The sequence below is a fragment of the Amblyomma mixtum genome, chromosome 10 (genome assembly GCF_055824585.1).
Source record: "Amblyomma mixtum isolate Tamu chromosome 10, ASM5582458v1, whole genome shotgun sequence".
NCBI classification, from domain to species: domain Eukaryota; kingdom Metazoa; phylum Arthropoda; class Arachnida; order Ixodida; family Ixodidae; genus Amblyomma; species Amblyomma mixtum.
The window spans coordinates 116,213,589-116,229,188 of NC_143021.1; positions in this window are offsets into that span (position 1 = coordinate 116,213,589).

Sequence of the window (15,600 nt, forward strand, 5' to 3'; positions counted from 1 at the left end):
TGCTTGAAAGTACCATTTGATGCTTGACTGAATGATGTACCGTGTCATGCTGATGTATTCAATGCTTGTGAATAGTGCTGTTTTTCTATGAAATTTTTATACCCTCTCTGTAAGGACCCTCACACGAGGGTTGACAGTATTGTTAAATAAATAAATAAATAAATAAATACAAAAGGGATGTTGCGCCTAAAGTGCACTAACACAAGAGAGAGGCAAACAAACAACACGCAGCCTGTTCAGCGGGCGCTGTGACAGTCCGACGACCAGAGGTTCACAACGATGCCATCCCGTAGATTGGCGCGTGCTGCCTCGTTGAACCTCGGCTGCGCGAGTGTTGTGGTCCCGGGAGTCGAGCGGGCGCGCTCCACTGAAACTTAAACAGCGGCTCAGACTAACCGACAGCGTTCAGCGCCCTTCTTATATAGGCTTGGTCCGCGTCTCTTCGTTTTACACGCCAAGGCGGGAGCGCACATACACACAGTATCTGCCGTGCAGTGTCCTGCTCTTTCACGCGCCGGGCGCGCGTCCCTGATTGGTCAAAAGCCGGGATTGGCTTCCAGGAGCATCGAGAATTTTTCGTTGCTGCCCCGCCGCTGACGCGTCAGTGAAGAGGGGGAGGACATGTGTTAGCACACTAAAGGCTACGCCCTCTCCGCCGGTTTGGTGTACAAGCATCTCTGATATTTTAGAACAATCGACGGCAATCACCCCGCGCGCCGCGGCAGCGAGTGGTGGTGGAGAGGGCAGCCACGCACACGAGGCTAGTCGCTCACCAGGGTTTCCTTCTCTCCCGTTTTACGACGCGCGCCAGCGAGAGCCGTCCGCGAGGCTCTGCTTGTTGTTTCTTTTTCTTTCAAATACGCCGAATTTTGTGACAAGGGGCCACAGGGAATATTGTCACGCCACCATTCACCCATTCGATCAAAGCAGAAGGGACCACTCGTTTCAAATGCGCCGAATTTTGTGACATGCGGCCAAAGGAAATATTCTCCCGTAACTATTCACCAATCACATCACAACAGAAGGGAACCCACGCGGTCCATCAATCTGAGCTTTCAGCGACAGATGTAGCACGGATAATACCGTTTCGTTTCGTTACTGGTGTTTAACGTCCGAAAGCAACTAAGGCTATGAGGGACGCCGTAGTGAAAGCCTTCGGAAGTCTCGACCACCTCAGGTTCTTTAATGTCCACTGTATCGAACAGTAGACAGGCCTCTAGAATTCCGCCTCCATCGAAATTCGACCGCCGCGGCTAGGATCGAACCCGCGTCTTTCGGGTCAGCAACCAAGCGCCATGAACACTGAGCTACCGTGGCGGCGCAGGGATAATAAGTCTGACTGTAGAAGAGCGCAGTCTTGTAATCAAAACACACCATAGTACAAATGGCCACTGTCACTGTTTACGACCCAGACATTTTGCAACAAAGTTAGTGATGCATTTCACCGAGCGCTTCGACTCGCCAATTGATGAAACCAGATTGCTAACATCATTATCACTGTCGACCAGGCGTCCGCCCCTATGGACCGGTTATTCGTGAGCTGCTACCACTTTTTGGATGGGCGCACACCCAAACTTCTTACTTAGCCACCTCCAGACAGAGAGCCACAAATGTAGCAAACATGGGTAATCCTTCTTTTGCGATGCCAGCACAGTTTCAGCCATGCGCAGTTGTGTGTCCAGAAGCTCCACGAGCAAACAATCGACGCCCATGCTGGTATTTCGAATTCAGCCTTGCCCAGCATTTGGCTAGTGCCGCAAGCATGCGCGTCGCCCAACACTGCAATCAGCTAGTCGGATGGCTTTGATTTGGTGCACTACACCGCACGCACGAACGTAGGAACCAGCGCACGTACACACTGATACGCATATTCATGCATCATGCTTCACAAATATGTAGATTTTTCGTAACTAATATGCGCGCAAAAACATAATTATGTTGTTACAATGAATGTTTCAGTTTTATTAAGACGTTGCACTAACCGAAACCAGTGAGTAACAAAGCCCTTCGCTGCTTTCGTGCCGACGCATTACGAAAGGCGTCGAAAGAACCCGATGCGCTAGCCAGAGCAGCATTTATTCCGCGGTTGGTCAAGTCCCCCACCCCCTCATTTTGGCATCCCTCCGAGTGGCAGCGGAGAACGTGGGGGAGAGGTGGCCCTCTCTCCACCTCTCGCCCTCGGCGACAGCGCGGTAATCCGCCTTTTTCACAAGGCCGCTGTGCGCGCCTCTTCTCCAGGTAGTTGAATAAGAAAACCACGAGTTCCTAAAGAGCATGCGCCGAGGCGCATGCGACAGATAGCGGCAACTGTCAAGCGCAGACTCGCCACTTCGCAGGCACAGCTGGGTCCTGCGTCACCCACGGGCGCTTGCTTTCATCCTTTCCTTCCTCCATGCTTGCTTTGAACCAGAAAGAAACGATTTTTTGCCACCCCCAGAGGAAGCAAATGTTGTGGAAAAAAAAACGGACTGGAGCGACAGACGACGAGCCACGGCGATAGAGGCGGATGGGACTGGACGATGCGGGGAGCGTCAGCTATCAAGGTTGCGCGACTACGTTAGCTTTGTTCGCCTGGCTGCCGCAAGTACTACCGGTGAGGTCTTAAGTGGACTTCCCCAGTCAACACCTTTGCCTGCTGGATATTCATCGGTGCGTTGTTCTTGGTCACAGCTGGGGTCTAAGCTAGAGAAGCGGTCCTGCCTCAGATTGCAATACAGACACCACAAATTGAGATCCAGCATGGGGCACTCTGGTGGTCCAGTACGGGAGGCTAGTCGATAACGTATAGCATGACGAACTACCGCAGATCCAATTTACCAGAAAGCATCAGGCCAATATTAGAAATCTGCTGATCAAGGGTGGCTTCAAGTAGACCCACAGTTACCGATGTGACCCTTACATTGGCTATGCCAGGCCTTGACGCTTTCAATGTTGACCTTGGTTGTCTGTCATGTCCCCAGTATTGGATGGGCCAACATGAAACCCTGCAGAACATGGGCCAAATTAGCCAGACAAGGTAAACGCTTGGGCATGTTGGTTAGACGTTATTGGTTAGCGCTGTGTCTGTCTCATCACTTCGTCTTCGTATGCGCTGCAGCGTAAAAACAAATTAGCCGGAGTTTCTGCACCCTTTGCCGCTATTGGTCGCGCCGTCTTAGAATCCTGGCAATCATGGGCCATATTTGAAGTTGCCGCCTTCTTTGTCAAAACTGGCTGCGCGATTCCATGAAGGTAGCTATACCCACGCAGCACAGTCAGTCGGGCCAATATTGCAAGTGAATGGTTTCACTGTGGTCCTTTGTCTGGCCGGCCTTTGCCAATACAATTCCAATTTTTCAGCAGTCCATTGATACAGGAATTGTGCCCGATGCTTGGAAAATCGCACGCATTACACCTATATTTAAATCTGGAGATTCTTCTAGCCTTTCAAATTACAGGCCCATCTCATTAACAAGCATACCATGCAAAATTCTGGAACACATCATCAGCAATAATGAACTACCTCAGTCAGCAGAACTTTTTTTTTGTCAACAAACATGGATTGTTGCGTGGCCATTCCTGCGAGTCACAGTTATTTGAGCTCGTGGCCGACCTGCACGACGCTGTACATCATTTAATGAGGATTGATGCCGTATTCATTGATTTTGCAAAAGCGTTCGACAAAGTTGCTCATAATCGTCTTATATTTAAACTTAGAAATCTTAACATAAACAGCAATGTCTTGAACTGGATTGTTAACTTTTTTACTAACAGACAGCAGTTCGTGTCTGCCAATGAATTTTGCTCCGCACTAACCCATGTAAAGTCTGGTGTGCCCCAAGGCTCGGTGCTCGGGCCGATCCTCTTCCTTATTTGCATCAACGACATAAGCAGCAACCTCACTTCTACAATTAGGCTATTTGCAGACGACTGTGTTATTTACAGAAAGATTACTGACCCTCATGGCACTAATGCTTTGCAATCAGATCTTGATGAAATAGCTAAGTGGTGCGAACAATGGCATATGGAAATAAACGTTTCGAAAACGAAACTTGTAACATTTACGACGGCTAGAGTCACTGAACCCATCTTTTATTCTATCGGTAACATGGCCATTGAAAAAGTTCCTGCAATCAAATACCTAGGTGTCTACATTTCTTCTGATTTAACATGGCACCAACACATTGAATATATAACCACTAAAGCATACAAAACCCTGGGTTTCATTAGGCGCAGCTTGTACTTTGCCAATCAGGCGACCAAACTTTTAGAATACACAACTTTAGTCAGATCACAACTAGAATATGCCGCTTTCAACTGGAACCCACATCAAGCTTATCTTGCGGATAAACTAGAATCACTTCAAAATAAGGCTGCTAGGTTTATCACAAGGAAATACGCGCGCTACTCCAGCATCACTGATATTAAATCAACTCTAAATTTAAGCTCTCTTGGAAAGCGAAGACTTGTCACCCTGCTATGTCACTTTCACAAGATCTCTCGCCATTCACTCGGCAATCACTCGCCATTCAGATTCTCATATCAATCCAGCACATCGCATTTTCCCCCGATTAGACCACTGCTTCAAAGTGCAACCCAAGATAGCTCACACTGAACTTATGCGTCATTCGCCATTGTTCCTTGCCATCTATCACTTGAATAAACTACCTGCAGAAATCGTTTCCGAAAACAATTACGACACATTTCTTAACAAACTGAAGAGCTTACTCTTTGCTGGCCCTTAATGGAATATTATCAGAAGTGTATTCTTTTTTAGATTGTCTTGAACAATGTGGTCCAAGTGTGTGCGTGTTTTCAAATACTTTATTTATCCTGTTGTCTTCCCTATTTATCTGAGCACATGTTTGTTTATGCCTTGTGATATTTTTCACTGTGTTATGTAATACGATTGCTTTATTGTTTGTCTTTAACCCCCTATGTAATGCCTGTAAAGGGCCTTTAGGGTATGTGAATAAAAAAAATATTGGGCCAGTTAGCTATGCTGCTTGGGCATTTGCCTACTTCTGCAATCACATATTCCATTTTATGTGTATGCTCGTAAACTTTGGACAATGTAGTGCGGTCTTATAAAACTGCATCCCAACCTTCATTCTGCGATGACAGAAAAAGTCTTTACAACCACCATCTTCACTGTTTAGAGTTTTCGAATATGTAAAAATTTCTGCCTCTCCCGTAACCGAGAGTAGAGTAAGCATGAAATGTTTAAGGGCATAACACATTAGTTGTAGATGGTACTAGTCAAAATCTTGAAATGGGTCTAGTGTTTAACACACCACACTCTTCTTGTTGCGTCGAAGCGATCGCCTGCAATAGTGCGGGCTTAGGTAGGCAGCCGCGAACCGTGGCGGCCTTGTCGCTTTTGGGAGCCGCCGCATAACCATGGCGTTGTCGGCAGGGGCGAGCAGTCTTCTGCTGTGGCGTATCACTCGCAAAGCGATCGCTTTCCGCAAGACGCTTCCTACCTCTCCTATAATTAGGCTCTATTGCTCGGATTAAGCAGCTGTGACGGTGGCGGCATTGAAATGCAGGACGATGCAGAAGCGTACACGTACACGACGATACGCAGGCCTGGCAAGAATGTATATGCAGCGCGTTCGAATTAGGGTGCCTCGATGCGCGCGCGCCCCCTCTAGGGTGGAGTCACCCTTTGGGAGGGCGAGTGCCGCCTCGCCGGCCGTGACAGTCCATCGGCGGCCATTTTCATGCCCTTTCTCGCGGCGGCGCGGCGGCCGTAACACGTGCGTTCGCTTTGTCGCCTTTTCTCTTGGTGCTGACCGGGCGCGCATCGAAAAATGCCGGGTTGTTGTGTGCCGCAGTGCACCAACCACTCCAGAAATGGATGGAGAATATTTCAGTTCCCGAGGGACCCCAAGAGAAGGCTGCTTTTGACAGTAAATACTAAGCGCGACAAGTGGCAGCAGACAAACAGATCGTGCATTTGCAGCATGAGTAAAACTTTCCTTCGCACGCCATAGGATTCGCATGTGCGTGCCGTTGAGGTACGCAATTTATTTTTATTGAGAGACAATGTGGAAGGTCTGAACAGGGAAATGTAAATATTATCGCTCTGAAATTAAGTGCCGCTGAGGATTAGCAACTTGGTGCACAGGGATTGTGTGGCGAATTTGGGAGCAAATTAGATTGCTCACAGAACAAGTATCACTGCCCGGAAAGTTCGGCACCTTCTAAGAAAACAAAAATGCCCGCATTCACTCGACGAGATGGACTGCAAAAAAAGAAAAAAAAGGGCGTTGTTCGAGTATTTTCCTTTGAATGAGACTTTCTCGCTGAAAAAAGTTTGAGGCCTGTTTTTGGTGCGCCTGCTCTTCTGACTCACTGACTGCATTTTAACTTGAAACAATGAACATGAAATCTCTTCACAATGGCGCGAACAATTCTCCTTCATAGTAAAATAAAGGAAAAGTGCAGTCCATTTCGATTATGGGGGCACTTAAGCAATCCTTGTGATGTGTAAATGCGAGAGCGTTACTTGTCTCTGAATGTAGGGTTGCGGGGAAATGCTACTGCAATGTTTAGTGCGGCTACGTAATTTTTGTGAGGCTCTGAAAGTTGCTGATTATGAGGTCGCGACAAAGCGAGACGACCATGCTCTGCCGCCTACGGCCACGCTTTGCTGTCTCGCGTGATGATGTGGACGCGAGTGATTGAACTTCAGATGGTGAAGACGGCATAGCACCGCACCCTCGCTCTCCGAAAACTGAAGACCAGCTGATGTTGGCCGCGGGGATTTTCCTTTTAATGCACTCGGTAGCTGCAGGAATATTCCCCTGTCTGCTCGCTCCTTCCTTCACCATGCCGACAGGTTTAAACTTGTGCATTGTCACCCCCGCGGTGACAATACACTCGTCATAACCCCCCCCCCCCCCTGGGTTAATTGCAGCGAGGGAGCCCTGCCGCGCATTCCTGCCGCGGTGACGGCGGGCTTTTGGCACAACGAGCCAAGGAATGCGAGAGCTGCTCTCGCATTAAAACGTTTAGTGACAGCCGTAACAGTCTGCCGACTGCAGCTCACATCGGTGATGCCACCTGCCTGATTTCATTGCTCGATATGATATGCGCGGAAAGCCGCTTATAGTACACATGGCATAATTGTGCCCCTGAGTTTGTTACAAATAAAATTAGTTGTACTCTCCTAAACATTTTATAACAGCTGAGAAAAAGTGAATTTGTACGATTAGTCATCCATGCGAAAATAAAGCTTCACTTTTTCAGTGCATCTGCATAGGCTTTTTTTGGTACCTGCTATCACTTATTGGAGCGTTCTTAATTATTTACAATTGAGTGATTGAATGCAATCTACCTGCTTACGATATTGCTGTTATTATTTATTTTAATCCTGCAGTTAGGTTCCTAGTGCGCTCTATGAACTATTTCCAATCCAGCACCGGAGTCGTCGTGTGCGAGGAGAAACGACCGTCCAAATCTTAAAATATTTGGACAGTTGTCCCTTACAAGCCTATTCTGTTGCCACTTCATTAGAAAAGGCGCGAAACGCAGTTGTGTTTTCTTTTGGTCGCGAAGACAAGCGCGCTTTTGCAGCGGGAAGTGCACAAAGCCTGTTGGAGCACGCCCCGCGCCTTTGAAGTGGGCATGGCAATGGCGGCCGCCGTAGCAGACGACGCAGTTGTCTTCACCCTCAACGGAGCGCGCGCGCATCGAGGCACCCTAGTTCGAATACTCCGCAAGCGTGTATACATCTGCCTGCCAAAGGGGGAAACGTCATGAGCTGAAGGCCCAGCGGCCGGTGAAGGCCCAGCGGCCCAGAGGCCGGTCCCACACTCACATGCGTGAGTGTGGGACCGTGGCGCCATCCTTGGGGACGGCGCGGAAGCAGTTTTTCCGCCCAAAGCACTTCTCGCCCTGGAGCTCCCCTCTTGCTCTAAGCGGCCCTCTCTGAAAGCCCCTAACAGGTCACGTATGAGTCTCGTTAAATCTCGTACGATGCCCGGAAGCCATCCTTTCAGCTCCCAGATGAGTGGAATTCAGTGCCCGGATGTTGGTTCTCGGTATCGGCGTGACGTCACCACACTGCCGACAAAAGGAGCTAAATCCATATCATGCATAAAAATTCACTTGAGCTATCTAGAAGAGGTATTAGACGTGCATAGGCTTGCCTCTTCTGAGTTTCAGTATAGTTGTCATTAACATCATGGGAAGTAGCGGGGCCAGTTGGTTCATTTTTCAACTTAAAACAGTGCGCAGGGACAGGACACAGTCAAGAAACACACAGACACAGCACTGTCAGTGCTGTGTCTGTGTGTTTCTTGACTGTGTCCTGTCCCTGCGCACTGTTTTAAGTTGAAAAATTGTCATTAACAGTTTCCCAAAGCAGATATTTTACTTTCATCCTTTAGATCGAAACATATGTATGTTCTGTAGTGCATTATAGCATATTAGCAGTAACATAGAGTTGTAGTGCTGTGCATAGTAATTTACTACTACTGCTTCAATTCGAACAGAATACCAGTGTACAGGGACTTTTAAATGGCAGTAGAGTCAAATGGGATTGGACACTTCGAATGTCATTCGGATGCTACAGAGTTCTGCGATGCTTCGCAACAATTTCCAGAAGAATTCGGAAGCATTCAAAGCGCATTCGCTCGCCGTATAGCAATGACGCTACTGCCATCTAGTTGTTGTTTTTTTTTACCGTTCGCGATTTTAGGTGCTCGAGCAACCGGACGTCGAATTCAGTGGTCCATGGGCTGTCGACAGACACCGTTGCACAAGAGTCAGTCTGTCATATAAGACCAACGCAGACACCAACCCCAGCAACGAACAGAGATGTACTAAATTCTAACATTAATACTAGGCAACATGAACTGGCAGCAAACTAAACAATAAAATTTGTTGTAAAAGCTCTCGCTAATATAGGAATTAACGAATGTCCACAAGCGCGACCGAGGGTCAATGATTGGTGCAATTATATATGGCTCCGCCAACCTGCTAATCAAAAAAGTATATTCGTTGTTTGTGAAGTGCACAGACACAGAACTAACGCTGTTCCCATTCCCCAACTTTATCGGCATAAAAAACTTCACATTTTATCGTGAAACATGATGCCTCTAAAAGCGTTTTTAAGTGCTCTGCTCTCCCGATATTTTATAACAAGGCCAAAGGCGCTTTTTAAAATCAAATAACGTTCTATTCGCTATATTATTTTTTAAAAGTCACTTTTTCTTTCCTGCTATAGCACTAACTGCCACACTGCCCGGCGGGCGCCTATATGAACGGGTTCCTGAATCAACCATAATAGCTTCATAAACCGCAGTAGTGAGTGTATTCGCTGAAGCGACTTAGTGCACACTCTTAGCAATGTGTAGAAGCAAATATTGGCTTCGTAAATTATAATTCCATCTTGCGCACGTGCGAAGTATTTTTCCCTAGTCATAACTACAATCCTATGCTTCGTATGTCGCGCCCTCTGATTGCGCATTTTCCCATGTCCTTCGATTTTCTACTTCATTCCTTTTCTGGCAATCGTTGTGTTCCAAATTCTTGTTGCTGTGCATATGATTGTGCTCTGTAATAAGGGAGTAATTACTCATTGACATCCACCCGAACGCAGCCATACGGCTGCGAAGGCAAGCTATACATCTTTCTCAGAATCTTCGCAATTAAAGAAAAATTCGTCCTGGTCTGCAGACCAGGACGAATTTCTGAGAAGATTCTGAGTAGATGAGAAGATTTAGAGAGTGGGCACGCGGACAGCACGGCAACGAACATGATTCTCAAGCTCCCGTTTACGCTGCTACAGGTTCTCCTCCCGTTCCTGACTTTCGGTGCCGGTCAACCTACCAGCTTCATCGACGGCCCTTCACCTGCGGTGCGTCCTGTACAGCTCAAGGCCGATGGGCAGAGTTTCGTGAGACGTACCCGCCGTCTGCTATCCCAGTGTTGCCATACTATAGTGTTGCCAGACTTGCGCGACTTCCAGTGTTGCCAGGCTATAAGGTTGCCAGATTGTGAACTAAAACCCAGTGTGGCCAGACTATTTGTTCCCTCTCCCTTTTACATTCTCCTCCGCCTACAGCTACGCTGTCGCGCCGCAACCGCCCAGCTCGTTAGAGCAGCCTTGCCCGGAGTGGCCGCCGCCTGTTCGCCAAGCGAAAGAGCACGTCCGCGGCGGTTGTGGAATTGTTTTTTTAGTGACTTGTCGAGCAGACGGGTACCACAGACGAAATCTGCCGATGCGTGGCCCCAGTGAGCGTATTAAGACGAGAGAAACGCGTGATTTTGTTGAAATAAGCGTGCTGTGCTCAAATTCACTTGTCGAGCAGACGGGTACGACAGACGAAATCTGCCGATGCGTGGCCCCAGTGAGCGTATTAAGACGAGAGAAACGCGTGATTTTGTTGAAATAAGCGTGCTGTGCTCAAATTCACTTGTCGAGCAGACGGGTACGACAGACGAAATCTGCCGATGCGTGGCCCCAGTGAGCATATTAAGACGAGAGAAACGCGTGATTTTGTTGAAATAAGCGTGCTGTGCTCAAATTCACTTGTCGAGCAGACGGGTACGACAGACGAAATCTGCCGATGCGTGGCCCCAGTGAGCGTATTAAGACGAGAGAAACGCGTGATTTTGTTGAAATAAGCGTGCTGTGCTCAAATTCACTTGTCGAGCAGACGGGTACGACAGACGAAATCTGCCGATGCGTGGCCCCAGTGAGCGTATTAAGACGAGAGAAACGCGTGATTTTGTTGAAATAAGCGTGCTGTGCTCAAATTCACTTGTCGAGCAGACGGGTACGACAGACGAAATCTGCCGATGCGTGGCCCCAGTGAGCGTATTAAGACGAGAGAAACGCGTGATTTTGTTGAAATAAGCGTGCTGTGCTCAAATTCACTTGTCGAGCAGACGGGTACGACAGACGAAATCTGCCGATGCGTGGCCCCAGTGAGCGTATTAAGACGAGAGAAACGCGTGATTTTGTTGAAATAAGCGTGCTGTGCTCAAATTCACTTGTCGAGCAGACGGGTACGACAGACGAAATCTGCCGATGCGTGGCCCCAGTGAGCGTATTAAGACGAGAGAAACGCGTGATTTTGTTGAAATAAGCGTGCTGTGCTCAAATTCACTTGTCGAGCAGACGGGTACGACAGACGAAATCTGCCGATGCGTGGCCCCAGTGAGCGTATTAAGACGAGAGAAACGCGTGATTTTGTTGAAATCAGCGTGCTGTGCTCAAATTCACTTGTCGAGCAGACGGGTACGACAGACGAAATCTGCCGATGCGTGGCCCCAGTGAGCGTATTAAGACGAGAGAAACGCGTGATTTTGTTGAAATAAGCGTGCTGTGCTCAAATTCACTTGTCGAGCAGACGGGTACGACAGACGAAATCTGCCGATGCGTAGCCCCAGTGAGCGTATTAAGACGAGAGAAACGCGTGATTTTGTTGAAATAAGCGTGCTGTGCTCAAATTCACTTGTCGAGCAGACGGGTACGACAGACGAAATCTGCCGATGCGTGGCCCCAGTGAGCGTATTAAGACGAGAGAAACGCGTGATTTTGTTGAAATAAGCGTGCTGTGCTCAAATTCACTTGTCGAGCAGACGGGTACGACAGACGAAATCTGCCGATGCGTGGCCCCAGTGAGCGTATTAAGACGAGAGAAACGCGTGATTTTGTTGAAATAAGCGTGCTGTGCTCAAATTCACTTGTCGAGCAGACGGGTACGACAGACGAAATCTGCCGATGCGTGGCCCCAGTGAGCGTATTAAGACGAGAGAAACGCGTGATTTTGTTGAAATAAGCGTGCTGTGCTCAAATTCACTTGTCGAGCAGACGGGTACGACAGACGAAATCTGCCGATGCGTGGCCCCAGTGAGCGTATTAAGACGAGAGAAACGCGTGATTTTGTTGAAATAAGCGTGCTGTGCTCAAATTCACTTGTCGAGCAGACGGGTACGACAGACGAAATCTGCCGATGCGTGGCCCCAGTGAGCGTATTAAGACGAGAGAAACGCGTGATTTTGTTGAAATAAGCGTGCTGTGCTCAAATTCACTTGTCGAGCAGACGGGTACGACAGACGAAATCTGCCGATGCGTGGCCCCAGTGAGCGTATTAAGACGAGAGAAACGCGTGATTTTGTTGAAATAAGCGTGCTAAGCTCAAATTCACTTGTCGAGCAGTCGGGTACACCAGACGAAATCTGCCGATGCGTGGCCCCAGTGAGCGTATTAAGACGAGAGAAACGCGTGATTTTGTTGAAATAAGCGTGCTGTGCTCAAATTCACTTGTCGAGCAGACGGGTACGACAGACGAAATCTGCCGATGCGTGGCCCCAGTGAGCGTATTAAGACGAGAGAAACGCGTGATTTTGTTGAAATAAGCGTGCTGTGCTCAAATTCACTTGTCGAGCAGACGGGTACACCAGACGAAATCTGCCGATGCGTGGCCCCAGTGAGCGTATTAAGACGAGAGAAACGCGTGATTTTGTTGAAATAAGCGTGCTGTGCTCAAATTCACTTGTCGAGCAGACGGGTACGACAGACGAAATCTGCCGATGCGTGGCCCCAGTGAGCGTATTAAGACAAGAGAACCCCGTGATTTTGTTGAAATAAGCGTGCTGTGCTCAAATTCACTTGTCGAGCAGACGGGTACGACAGACGAAATCTGCCGATGCGTGGCCCCAGTGAGCGTATTAAGACGAGAGAAACGCGTGATTTTGTTGAAATAAGCGTGCTGTGCTCAAATTCACTTGTCGAGCAGACGGGTACGACAGACGAAATCTGCCGATGCGTGGCCCCAGTGAGCGTATTAAGACGAGAGAAACGCGTGATTTTGTTGAAATAAGCGTGCTGTGCTCAAATTCACTTGTCGAGCAGACGGGTACGACAGACGAAATCTGCCGATGCGTGGCCCCAGTGAGCGTATTAAGACGAGAGAAACGCGTGATTTTGTTGAAATAAGCGTGCTGTGCTCAAATTCACTTGTCGAGCAGACGGGTACGACAGACGAAATCTGCCGATGCGTGGCCCCAGTGAGCGTATTAAGACAAGAGAACCCCGTGATTTTGTTGAAATAAGCGTGCTGTGCTCAAATTCACTTGTCGAGCAGACGGGTACGACAGACGAAATCTGCCGATGCGTGGCCCCAGTGAGCGTATTAAGATGAGAGAAACGCGTGATTTTGTTGAAATAAGCGTGCTGTGCTCAAATTCACTTGTCGAGCAGACGGGTACGACAGACGAAATCTGCCGATGCGTGGCCCCAGTGAGCGTATTAAGACGAGAGAAACGCTTGATTTTGTTGAAATAAGCGTGCTGTGCTCAAATTCACTTGTCGAGGAGACGGGTACACCAGACGAAATCTGCCGATGCGTGGCCCCAGTGAGCGTATTAAGACGAGAGAAACGCGTGATTTTGTTGAAATAAGCGTGCTGTGCTCAAATTCACTTGTCGAGCAGACGGGTACGACAGACGAAATCTGCCGATGCGTGGCCCCAGTGAGCGTATTAAGACGAGAGAAACGCGTGATTTTGTTGAAATAAGCGTGCTATGCTATGCTAAGGGATGATCCCCACGCTGTCGTCGCTGCGTCTCATGGTGGGATAGGTGGTAGCGGTTTATTTTAAAGAAAAAATAAAAAAAGGCGAACGAAAGGAATGTTGCCGGCCGCGTCAATTGCCATCTGTAGCACGCGAGCTGCAGCCGGCGGAGGTGAAAGGGAAAATATAGCGAGGAGAAGTATAGCGGGGAGCGATGGCAAGAATGGACAGGGAAGAGCTTTGTATGCTATTTATAAAATTCAAAAAGTAATCAAGTTCGCGCCGCTCGCGCGCAAATGTCCGGGCTCTGTCCGAAAGCAAGAGCGCGCGAGCGGCCACTGTGCACAATCATTTACAGAAAACGACAAATTGTACGTAGCGTCCTGTCTCGAACTAATCGCGCGCGTGGCACACTGCCTTCGTCCACTCGTCCGGCGACACGTTGCCGGTTGGGGCAGCAACTCCAAACTTCTTGAGAAGCAAAACTATTTTCTTGAAGACGGAAACAAAAATAAAGGCAACAGGAGAAAAAGGCGGTTAAAAAAAAGGCGGTTTGAAAAAGGTCTGTAGAAAAGCGGCCGAGGTTGGGACTCGGCGCGCTCCTCTTCTTTGTTTTCAGCTGGTTTTAATACCTTCGATAATTGGGCGGAGCTTTATTAAATCTGCTCTCGCGCAATTTCAATCAATACTGCTGCAGTGGCACTGTAGGCACAAGTGGGCGGCGCCCAGTGCTCGCCAGAGCCCGACTCTAGTGGCGCCAGTAGTGTCCGCTGCTTAGCTAGACAGTGCGGGTTTTCAGAAGTCGCCGACCTTACTGACCCCCACCCACTTGAGAGCTAATCTCTTTTTAATAGGAAACGGTCGTCGGCCCCTTGGTCCCCGTTTCCCGCGGCCTTGGAGAGCGTCCGAAGCGCGCGACGCGCTGTCACCATTCCTAACCCCTCTAGACTTCCGATGGACACGGTAGTTACCGTCGAGAGGGGGAAGGAACCTACTGGCGCCGTAGGCGTCTAGCTTACAGGTACCAACGACGCGTGCTCAGATTCACGCAACATTGACACTTTTAATTGGGGTAGGCAGTGTTGAACTGAATAACTGATAACAACGAAATTGTAGGCTGTGCTTGGTGAGCTTCGAAAAAAGTGCGAAATTCGGGCGTCGTCAGAAGCAGCCTTGCAGAAATAATTACTTCATGTGCGTGCATCCAATTATTGCCCAGGCACTTCGTAGTGGCTGGATATTTTTTTCTTCTGGCAGTTAAGAATGCTCTGGAGCTCGTGCTGCGTTGAAAGCCGCATTCAGAGCAGTAATTGTAGGAACGAAAACATCTTCGACCGAAATCCGTCTTTATGGGTTTTTGAGATAGTTGAGAGGGAAGTGACGCCAACCAATATTTTCATTTTTTTGCCCACCGTTTCGGGACCAACTTGGTCCCTTCTTCAGGGGTGGGTGCTGCCTTCGCTCTGCCTTTGTTAGCCCGTGGCGCAGTGCACTAACACACGAGGAGGGAAGCGTTCCTGGAGTCCTATTCATCGCCGCCTTTGTGAACCGGATGTGTCATGACTCCACATGTCGCCTCTTGAACGGTTTTTTTTTTTCGCAGATTTAAAAGGTTTATTAAAACGAAATATAAATGAGCTGTAAGTTTCATAAAAAAGTTAGTACAGTAGGAGGTCCCAAAGTGGAAACTGTCTGGGGGACCTCCCATCAGGAATACATAAGAAAAGTGCACAAGTTTGGCAGGGGAGCTGGAACAAAAGTATACTGTTAAGTTAAAACCGATTGGTGTAATTTGCGCCAATGAATAAGTCAGACAATAGTTAGCGGGCGTAATTTAACAAAAAAGGCATAAAACAGCAAAGCATAAGAGCAAGAGAAAGAACACAAAAAGACATCGGATAGCAATGGGCATTGAATAAATGCAGATATAAAACATAGGCGGAGGAAAAACCAAGAGGTTCCAGATGAGTAACAAATGACCGTTTGCTGTCAGAGTGGGGAACAGAAAATGAGATTAAGGCAACCTTAAGCATGGAATGAGGCTTAATGGGTTGATGAGAGATGTTTTTTTAGTAAAGTGTAGAAA